We start from the raw sequence: 11,334 nt of genomic DNA, 5'->3' as shown, positions 1-11,334 counted from the left end.
GCTTTGTATTTGGCTTTTGCCACTTACAAGCTCTTAGAACTAGCCACTTATCTTCATGCAGGCCCCTTTGTCGCATTGGACTGATGACATTTTCTCAACCCTCCTGTTTTTTAGCATTGCGCTCTAGTCTCTGGTTACTCAAACTTTAAATTTTAGGGGAAGCATGGTAGAGTAATCATTGAATCTGCAAGTCTACTTTCATCACTGAGATTTGTTCAATCATTTATTGGGGGTGGTGGTAGGATCTCCTACTCTGCTGTCTTGCTGACACCACTGTCTCCTAACTTCCTCTTCTCACAGTTTTGAGACCCCATCTACAAAGTGATCAGTTCCCTTTCTTGAGAAAATGATTTGGTGTATACCCCAACCACCTCGCTTTTCATCTTCTCATACTCTGCCAGCACGCATCTCTCCTAATCACCCTGGAGGAAGGTCAGACAGCTAGAGATGCCCCTATGCCCAAGCCCAAGATTTATGCTAATGAGCCAATCCACAGGAGCCTGAGAAATCTGGCTAATCCTCCCCTTCTTGCCGCTCAAAAACTGCCTCCTTCAACTCCAGTTTGCTGGAGACTCTGCCACCAGCTGGAATTCCCTGCGTGACCTGCCTCCCAGTCTTCTTTCCTTCAGAGCTATAAATAACAACAACAACAACAATAAATTCTGCCTCTGTCACTGTGTTGTGCTTTTCCACAAAAGAATATTTAACACTTACAAAACATATCCTGAGACAGATTAAGGTTTATCTGGTAACTAAATGGAAGAGTGGAGTGAGATATTTGGTAGAAGGCATAAGTATCCAAGAAATCATGAAGGAAGAGTAAGTAGTAAGGTCCTGGCTGGTGTGGCTTAGTGGATTGAGCACTGGCCTGTGGACCAAGGGTCACTGGTTCAATTCCCAGCCTAGAGCACATACCTGGGTTATGGGCCAGGACCCCAGTAGGGGGTGCATGAGAGGCAACCACACATTCATGTTTACCTCTCTTTCTCCCTCTCTTCCCCTGTCTCTAAAAATAAATAAATAAAAATCTTTAAAAAATAAGGAGTAAAAAAAAAGTTCAAGGACAGAAGTTTGGGGCATGCCTAACTTTAAAGAGTTTAAAAAATAGACTGAGCCCTGTGTCTATGAGTATGTTCATTTAGATGCCACATAGAAGTGAAATAAATAATGACATTTGACACAGACAACATTCTGGCGATTACCAGAGGGAAACAGGGGGTAGGGGCAGGTAGAAGAGAATTAAAGAGGGATAAATGATGATGGAAGGAGACTCGAAAGGGATAGTGAGCACACAATAAATATACGGATGATGGAGAGAATTTAAGAACCACTGTAATTGTTAAGAAATAGAAATGAATGATCAATAGGGCTAAATGCTAAGCAAGGAAAAACATGAATGGAGCATTAAAAAGAGCTTCATGGCTATTTAATTTACAAATTAATCCTCATGGTAACTTTTAAAAGTAGTTTCCTCAGTTCTGTTCCCACAGCTCTTGGTGCGTATGTCTTATTATGATGCATGCGATACTGTCATAATATGTCTGTTCCGTACATTAAAATGCAAGCACTCTGCTGTAAATGATATAAATTATGAACTGATTCAGCTCCTTTTAAACTTCACATATAGTCACTCATACAGAGCTATTACTCCTTGAGTGTTAGTTGAAGAAAACAAATGCTTATTTTTCTTAAATGAAATGCTAACATTTCAGTGTTCTTCTTTGTATTCCAGAGGGTGGTAACTGATATCCTACAATTGGAAGAGAACCTTTTCTGATTTCCTGATTTTTCTCACAGAGCTATGATAATCTATAGAAGCCTAGCTCTACAGGCACTTGAAGATTCATTCTGCTCTATATGTGTAAAGTGTTCTTGCTAATATTTTCCTAAGAAGAGCTAGGAAGCTAGATAATATTGTGTCAGAAGTTCAGTATGACTACACTCCTAAAATTTATCCCATCCTATGGCAATAGCCCCACCTCACTCTATAAGACATATTGTACAAAGACGTTATGTTATGTGGTGTGATGTGGAGTGATAGGTCCTTCCATTAGTGAGTAAGTAGGTTAAAATCTTGTACTTGTGAGAGTAGTGCTATAGAGAATTACTTCTCTGGAGTTCTATTAACTTCATTTTGCCTGATGAATACTGAGTATATTTTTACCCTGATAGAATATCTTAAAAGCCTGTGTCTCTGGTCACAGGGCAATTAAATAAGAAAATGCATATCTGAATTTAAAAAGTCAAAACACTCAGTGATGTAATACAGCACGTGTATTTACGTTGATTCCATTGTCTGTACCGGGCATGGACACTGGGGCCCTGTCCGAGGCATAAAGAGGATAGATTGTGTTACCTCCTAGTAAGAAATGCTTGTTTTGATCACAGTGGCTGCTTAGTATCATTTGCTCATAAAGGAGAAGATGAGATCATAAGAAAAGTTTCCTGGTATATTCTAACTAATAATAATTTTTTAAAAGTTCCAAGATATTTTATAAAGAACTAGTTTGTAACCCTTCAGCAGCTGTTGTAACTCTAAGTGTTAATATCACATAAGGAACTTGGAAAAAATATATCGATATCTGTTTCTACCTCCCAAAAGTTTTGGTTTAATTGTTCTGTTTGGCCCACATTTATTATGAAATCTTAAAAAAACAATGTTATTTTCCTCATTTTGGGAGAATGAAAGATAATCCTAGCAGAATATTAGAAATGTAGAGATTACAACAATTCCTTTCTTCTGAACAGCCAGATATTCTTGCATTAGGCGAGACACAATTAGCTTTTCAGAATCAGAAGTAAAACAAAAAGGACAAAATGTGCTTATATTTCCAAATAAAATATGAGAATGAACTCTACATAAGAATGAGCAAACATTTGCTTTTATTATCAATGTTGTTGCTATTGACAACACAACTTTTATTGTCCAATTTCATGGAGGTTTTCTGTTTATATTTTTACATTTTTAGAAAATAAAGGATTAATTCTTGTTATGGGCTGGTGTGTATTTACAGGTGTAAGTCTGTATACAAAGAAAACAAATGAAGTATTTAGATTATGCTAAAACTGGAAAAGAACTAATTACAAATTTAGTTGTAAACAAAAAATAATTTGTAGAGGAGTTCAAATGGGCTTCACACCAGGGTTTTTAGTGCATAGCTGGGTTTGAGAATGCAATCGCATTTAAAAACACTGTCCTTTAGTATCCAACTCTAAATAGTCATAAAATAAAGACTTTATTTACAATAGAAATAACTAGGTACTAGAAGTAAACAGAATAAAAATGTTTATAAAAAAGCTGCTAGAAATCCATGAGTGACCTTGGAAATGAATAAATGAAGAAACATACCATATTCCTGAATATTAAAACATTTCCAATATTTTAAAGATGTCTGTTTTCCCCAAAACTGATTTATAAGTTTAATATTATTCCAATAATCAGTGGAATAGCATTGTATTTTTGAAGAGTGAGAGGGATGTCACAAAAGCTTTCTAAATTTTGTATATTTTTCAATTGATTTAACATGTTTAGGATTTTGCTGCACATAAAATAGAATCTTAATAAATATCTACTCATGGATATCTTGGCACTTTGGTAAGTAGTCAAGACCTTTTACTTGGTTTTATTACAAATAAGTTATAATAGTGTCTTTTTAATTATTTCCATTAAGAAATTCCTCTGAATTTTTTAATTGAAAATTCAACAGGTCTTCAATCTTCCTGTGGTTTTCAGTAGAGCCAAAATTTGATCTTAGTTATTTTTAATAATGTTTCAATATAGACAAAGGGTTTTCACACTAGGAGTGGTACAGTAAGATTTGAGGAGTCCCATATAGATTACATATGAGGAGTATATCGCTCTTGGGGATACAATGGAACTTCGATCTGCTTCTACTGGGAGCCAGCCCCCAGTAGAACCAAACTCACCTATTAATTAATTCTAGTCCTGGGGAAAAAACAAACAAACACGCGAGTGAATCCAGCTGTCAAAAACTACTGAAAAAGTCAAATGAGCAAACATGGTAACTTGATTCCTTGTTTAATGTTTCATCTTACTTCTTCCAGATTCCTGTTTCTGTGTTGTTTTGTTGACATTGTATTGGGTTGGCCGAGAAGTTTGTTTTTTTCCATAAGATAGCTCTAGTAGCACTTAGTTGCTTTTAATACTAATGATAAATTTAATGGATGGATCTGGAGAACATTATGCTAATTGAAATAAGCCAGTCAGAGAAAGATAAATGTCATATGATTTCACTCATATGTGGAATCTAATGAACAAACTGAACTAACAGGCAAGACAGAGACAGACTCATAGATAGAGAGCCAGCTGACAGCTCTTGCGGAGGTAGTTAGGGGGCAGAGGGATGAACAAGATGGGTTCATCCGTCTTGGGTTGCAGGCCAGGTCCCCAGTGGGGGCCATGTGGGAGGCAACCACATATTGATGTTTTTCTCCCTCTTAAAAAAAAAAGAAAAGAAAAATGAGATAGTTACATAAAGATATTAGGAATAATTTTTATAGATTTACATGGGACAAATCAGCTACTGCCTTCTAATAATCAAAACTTACACACCCCTGTGGTAAAATAACAGATTGATTTCTCTATACTAATAGCATATACTCAAAATGTTTATCATCAGTTAGTGGGTTATGAATAGTTTTCCTAGTAATAGCTGAAGATAACTTTAAGGATATAAGAATCTTAAAGATGAAGACATCATAATATCTAAATTATGTGGGCACTATAAACATACATAACTAGATGCTATGTGGAATAGGAACCAATTTACCCCCAGGTTTGAATAAAATTTAGGAATAAAAATTTTCTATTTTAAAGCATTTTAAAAATATTTTATTTATTTAATTTTAGAGAAAAGGGAAGGGAGGGAGAATGAGAGGGGAGAAACATCGATGTGAGAGAGAAACATTGACTGGCTGCCTCTGGCATGTGCCCTTACCTGAGACTGAACCTGCAACCCAGGCATGTGCCCTAACTGGGAATCGAACAGGCGACCCCTTGCATTGTGATGTCCAACCAAACCGCACCAGTCTGGGCAGAACTAAATCGTTTCTAAGTTCACTCAAATTCTTACTACCTAAGATAGTTTTATTATTCATTTCATTGTCAAGTTACACAAAATAACTTTTTAAAATACATACTGAGAATTAAGAAAGGGAAATGTGTAATAAAATAGTTTTTAAAAATATTTTTAGTGGCATATGTATATGGGCCAAAAGAAAATAAAGTTTTATGAGTGGCCTGCATTCAAGTAACTAATTAAATGTCTGTTTGGACAACAATCCCCAAAACTCAAATCAGATTTTCTAAAACGTTCCTGGAAATATTAGATCTCTAAAAACCCATCCATTCTTTTCTTGAAAGAATGATGGAGAGAGGGAGGGAGGAAGAAAAGAAGAAAAAAAGGAAAGAAGGAAAGAATGGAGGGAGGTAAAAAAAGAAAAAGGAAAAAAGAATACAAAGAAAACCAGAAAACTAAATTTAAAAACAAGGAAAAAAAGGTTACTTGTTTCATTTCAAAGAAGCTTGGGCTTCTTTAGGCAAGGTTTCTTTATTTCATAGAATTACTTAAGGCCATTAATATGAACATCATGAACCTATTTGCAGAACATAATACATATTATTTTCCAAACTAATTTGGTCACAATGACTTTTTTGTTACAAAATACTCAGTAATGTCTTTTAAGGTTCGTTTCAGAAATACTCCCATAAATGATTAGAGGTTCCTCTTAGGGTAGGTAAGATAGCATTAGTATTTTAGTCATTCCAATTCTATGATGTCATATTTCTTTTCAAATATTAAATTTGATAATTCCTAAATTGCTTCTGATAATGAGAAATAGGAAAGAACTTCTTTATTCTTAGCTTAACATATAGCATACTATATTATTTCAGCAGAACTAAAACTGTAGGTGGACCTAAGAGCTATTTTGTTTCTCAAGACCAAGCACTTACCTAATTTACCCCAAAAGTGACAATAATTTTCTTATTATTATTGTTTAGTTATCCATTATTTTATTAATATCTCTTTATTACATATTCAATGTGAGCTTAAAATGACTTTGGTAACTATTAAATTAATAATTATTAAATTCATAGCTGATACATGCTACTTTCGTATTTTCATACTATTCTATAAAATAAAACAGCGCTGTCACTGGCTAATTTATTTCTATGAAAAGCCATTTAAACTCTCCAGAGGAACTTCTGTTTAAATAAGGCAGGGTTGACCAAGAAAGGTTGTCATGTATTAGCTGTTTCTGTGGGGAGTTGATTTTAAAGGTATAATTGGTTCTGGGCGAAACAGAAAAAAAGCTCTTCTACTCACAGTGAGAAAAGCAGCTCCCAGCCTTCTCTGCCCGTAAGGGTGTTGTCACTTCTAAGTAGAAAGTGCCATCATACATAATTAGCAGTAGGAAGACTTCCAAACCTTCAGGACTTTTTTCTGCCCTGAGGATAAAAATCCTCCTAATATGCATTCTCTGATTGCCATTTATCTGTTCAGAGTGTGAAGATATATTCTCATACTTTTCCTCTTTCCTGTTAAAGGGAGAATCACATTTCCTATTATTGTTCTTTCTTATTTCTCTTCTCAACTTTTATGACATTGTATTCCTCCTAAAATTTCATATTTTCTTTTTTTAGAAAATTAATTTTTTATTGAATTTTTGAGTGACAATGGCTAACACCTTATGTAGGCTTCAGGTACACGGTTCTATAACACATCATCTGTATATTGTATTGTGTGTTCTCCACCACAAGTCAAGTCTCCTTCCGTCACCATCCATCCCCCGTTTGTTTCCCTCCACATCCTTCTACCCTTTTGCTCTGATAATCACTCTAATTGTGTCTATGAGTTTTTTTAATTGCTTGATCCCTTCACCTTTTTCACCCACTCCCTCAACCACTCTCCCCTCTAACAGCTATCAGTCTAGTATCTGTATCTATGAGTCTGTTTCTATTTTTTGTTTGTTTATTCTGTTCATTAGATTCCACATGTAAGTGAGATCTTATAGTATTTGTCTTTCTCTGACTAGCTTATTTCACTTAGGATAAAAATCTCCAGGTCCATTCATGCTGTCACAAAAGGTAAAATTTCCTTTTATTACAGCCTAGCAGTATTTCATTTATGTAAATGTACCACAACTTTTCCCCACTCATCTATTGATGGGCACTTGGGTGTTTCCAGATCTTGGCTATTGTATATAATGCTGCAATGAACACACAGGTGCATATATTCTTTTGACTCAGTATTTTGAGTTTCTTTGGATATTTTATATTTTCTTCTAATACAGAGAGAGCATTTATGCCTTGGAATTTCAATGTTTTCTCTATACTGTATAAGCAGAAATATTATCTGGTGTTATAAAAGCAAAACCATTTTCATTTAATTTAATTTATTTATTTTCAATTGACTTTATTGTGATAATATTGATTAATATAATTATATAGGTTCCAGGTGTAAAATTCCAAACAACCTCACCACACAAAGTCAAGTTGCCTTCCATCACCATTTATTCATTCTACCCGCCTCCATGCCCCGACCCCCTGGTAATCACCCTGCTGTCATCTGTGTCTATGAATTTTTTTCCCCTAATCCTTTAGGCTTTTTTTATCTAGTCCCCAAACTTGTTCCACTCTGACAGCTGTCAGTCTGTTCTCTGTATCTATGGTTATGTTTCTATTTTGTTAGTTTACTTTGTTCCTTAGATTCCACATATAAGTGAAATCATACAGTACTTGTGTTTCTCTGATTGGCTTATTTCACTAAAGTGAAATCATTTTCAATGGAGGAGAAAAAGATAAAAAGACATCAATAGGAAAGACAATAAGAATACTCCTGGGATTTTTAATCCACAGTTAAAACAAGGTCCTATTTTCTTAATCATGGTGTAGAAAGACTAATGCAACCAATGAAGAAAACTGTATTCCCTCTCTCTTTAAATACATATACTCAACAACAGTTTCAACTGGGGGATACAGTATTTTATACAATTCTTCACTGTGATTATCCAGTGTTGATACTTCAAACCTCAAAGGCATTTGCAACGTAAATCTTAGTTTATTTTAGAGAATGTTTGATTTTTCCCTTGGCAGCAAAATTTATTGTTTCTATTGCCTTTCCAACAGCATTAAGTCAGACTTTTTCAGCTTTCAGAAATGGTAGCTTAATACTATCTCTGTTTTTTTCTGACACACAAAACAAATGCAAAATATAGTGGCTATTATTTACTTTTATTTTTCCTTTTTATTAAATTTATCAGGATGATATTGGTTAATAAAATTATATAGGTCTCAAGAACAAAATTCTACAGCACATCATCTGTTGGGAACTGCCCTGCCTGGTTTCAGAAGCTGTGACCCCCCATGGTTAGGGCTGAGTCAGAGACCTTGGGACCATAAGCCACTAAGGAGACAAAGCTTTTCCCCCTGGCAGGGACACCACCTCTGCCCACTTTACTTTACCCTGCTTGACCATGAGCCTGACCAGTTAGCCAATGACAGGTGAGACTCCTCAAGGGAGGGACAACCTAAGACAGGCATGGTCACAAAGAGGCCCACAGGGAAGGACTTGGGGGGCTATAGAAAAAGGGGGTGATGGACCCTCACCCCTCAGCTTTGACATAGCCTGAGTCCTCATTCTGTCTGCAAGAAGTCTCCTAATTGCTTAGCTGCCTTACTTCCCCTACCTGACTTAAGCCTGAAACAATGACAGAGGGCAGTGCAGTCCTGTGCTGGAAAGGGTGGATTCCCCAGGGGCGATCAGGCCTAAGAAAGAATACATAAAATCCTGTGAAACCTGCTTTGCTAAGAATGTCCTCAATTTTCTGATAAGGGTCCAAGCTTGAAATGAGTTTGTTTCCCAAATTTTTATAGCCCTTTAGCTAACTGACCCTGACTCAGAATAAGCCCTCTTAGTTCTTTGTATGTTATCTATTGTTTGATATTTACTGCCTGACAATGATTGATGAGCTTTACCTGTATTCCTGTGCAAATTGAACCCAATGAAAGCCCATTCAAGAAAAGGCTCTTGGCCCTTCTCCTTTGAGAGATCAGCCACCTTTCCTCCCCAAGCAGATAATGTCTTGGTAGACTTATTCTCACCTGTGGCAGCCGGGGGTGCCCTGCAGTCAGACCCCCCCACAATCATCTCTACTCTGTATTGTTTGTTGACCACCCCAAGTCAAGTCTCTGTCCATCACCATTTATCACCCCCACAGCCTCCTCCACCTTCCTTCAACCCCCATCCCTGGGCAGTAACCAAACTGCTGTTCATGTGTATTAGTTTTTTCTTTATCTTCATGTCTTTTTTGCTCTAACCACCCCCTGCCCTCCTCCCACAAGAGCAGTCAGCCTGTTCTCCAAGTTTGTTACTATTTTGCTCAGTTCATTTTGTTCATTAGATTCCACATGAGTGGAATCATATGATACTTGTCTTTCTTGGCTTATTTCACTTAGCACAGTGCTTTCCAGGTCCTTTATTCTGGTCAGACAACATGGATGGATATGATCAATATTTGAAATGTGTTGAGGTTAGGAGTGAACGATTATATAATTAATTTTATAATACTTATATGTATATTTGATAATAATATATTTTCTCTACTTGTTGATTGTAGTAACCAGAATACAGAAAGATGATTAGTTTTGCTTTTAAGTCTTTTATATCCTTGCTAAAATTCTTGATCTGCTTAATCACAATATTTTGGTAGAATATTATAAAGATTTCCAACTGTCATTAATAAATTTGGTAATACCTCCATATAAATCTGAACACATTTTCCTCCATATATTTCTTGAAAGTACCAATAAATTATTTTACCTTTATGCAATTGTGCCTTTTATTACACAATACAAACATTCATCTCTATTAACGTCTCCTATATAAATTTTATTCTATCTAACATCAATGATACTAACCACAATTTTCCTTTGGCGTTTAGGTTATATATATTTTTCATTTATTTATTATGTAACTGCTTTTTCCATTTTTGCTTTTGTTTTTTAGTGTGTTCAAATGATTTGACTTTGTTTTCAATGATCTTATTTTGTGTTTTATGTTCATGGCATCTCTTTTGCACTTCTACCTTTTATTTCTTTTCCTGCCTTCATTTAATTGATTATACATATTGATAATTACCATTTATCAAACTATAGATCATATGTTTAATATTGAGTTGTTATATTTACATTTTACTCTAAATATTTAATATATATTTTATCTAGCAAACCACAATTATTAAATATCTTCATTTTCTTCTGGAAAGATTAGTGTTCTTGCTTACCACCATTAAATATTGCTCTTGCTGTCTTAAGATATAATTTTATTTTTGTGCTGTTAGGTGATTTATTCCATTTTACACAAAATAAAGTGATGGAAAATAGTTCCCTGAATTAAAGAAAAAACAGGGTAACTTACTTAACACAAATATATTTAAAAGATAACTCTTAACTTCTGCCTTATAGTTTATTCTTGAATATACGTACAAGCATTCACCTGAAAAAAATATCTCACTCCCAACTGTTTTGAATCCAACTAGTCTGCCTTATGTGTATCTTAAAAGCTGTGTGTGTGTCTGAGGGTCTGTGTCTTGATGTAGGGTTGCATTTACATCATGACTTCCCCAACCACTGTGGAAAGTAAGCTAACAAATTCTCTTGCCATTGAGGTGCCTTCCTAATTTGACTTATTTTATGTGTACCATGGAAAAGTCTGAAAATGTTGTTATTCAATGAAGCAAAATATGTATTACTTGACAAAGTAATTCCAAGCCCATCACTCATTCTATAATTTATACTTCTGTGTTTGTAGATGACCTTTATATAATACCTATTCTGCATTTTCTTTTTGTAATAAGACTTGGACTTTATGGTCAGGCAAATGGAACCACCTTTAGTTATTCATATTTTTTTCCTAATTGGTTTAAAAAGACAACTGCAATATGTCTTCCAGACCACAGAAGGGAGAGAATGTTTTTTACATTCACCATCTCTCATCCAATTTTTGTTCATCATTTGAGACAGGGAGAACAGCTCTACACCCTAACGGCTATATACAATCACCAGCACAGAAATGTTGGCATTTGTCTTCAAAATTGATTTATAAAACCCTATTAGGTTTATTGATCACTGCTGAGTGAAAATGAATTACTAATTTATAGCTAGGTAGCCTCTCAGTTGCCAGTGGAAATAGCATTCTTCCACAAAATTGTAAGAAAAGCATTTTGGGAAATCATACATAGGAGTACTTGAGGCATCGTGGCGTGATTTGTTTATACAAAAACAAAGAACTGCTTCCAGATGCCAATGTATCA

This window comes from Desmodus rotundus, chromosome 3 (genome assembly GCF_022682495.2).
Source record: "Desmodus rotundus isolate HL8 chromosome 3, HLdesRot8A.1, whole genome shotgun sequence".
NCBI lineage: Eukaryota > Metazoa > Chordata > Mammalia > Chiroptera > Phyllostomidae > Desmodus > Desmodus rotundus.
The sequence above is the reverse complement of the archived record's forward strand: the minus strand, read 5'-3'. Positions refer to the sequence as shown.